General features: G+C 44.8%; 1 protein-coding gene across 1 annotated transcript in view; it reads right to left on the reverse strand.

Moving 5' to 3' along the window:
• EMH_0073590 (uncharacterized protein) overlaps positions 1-288 on the reverse strand; it is a gene marked incomplete at both ends in the record, with an annotated part of 3,963 nt that overhangs the window by 3,346 nt on the left and 329 nt on the right. The window lies entirely within an intron of this gene.

Raw genomic sequence — 288 nt, forward strand, 5'->3', positions numbered from 1 at the left:
AAACATACGTATATATATAGACGTGTACACACATATTTGCAGACTAATGTTTATATATATATATACACTCTGTTGCAGATTCTTTACTGAAACTACCGTCTCTGTACTCCAGCATTTCAAAGCCACAAGCCTAGAGATACTCTAGTATTTGCATGTGCTGATGTTAAGGCTTGCCAACCAGCAGTCGTGCGTCATCTGAAGGCAACTGGAGGCCGAGTTGTTGCAGCAGCAGAAGCTGCTGCAGATTACCAGTACGCAGCGACAGGCTCTCGAACCCCTCACCCTCCT

The sequence above is a fragment of the Eimeria mitis genome, genomic scaffold, assembly GCF_000499745.2.
Source record: "Eimeria mitis Houghton genomic scaffold, Emh_scaff4230, whole genome shotgun sequence".
Lineage (NCBI taxonomy): Eukaryota > Apicomplexa > Conoidasida > Eucoccidiorida > Eimeriidae > Eimeria > Eimeria mitis.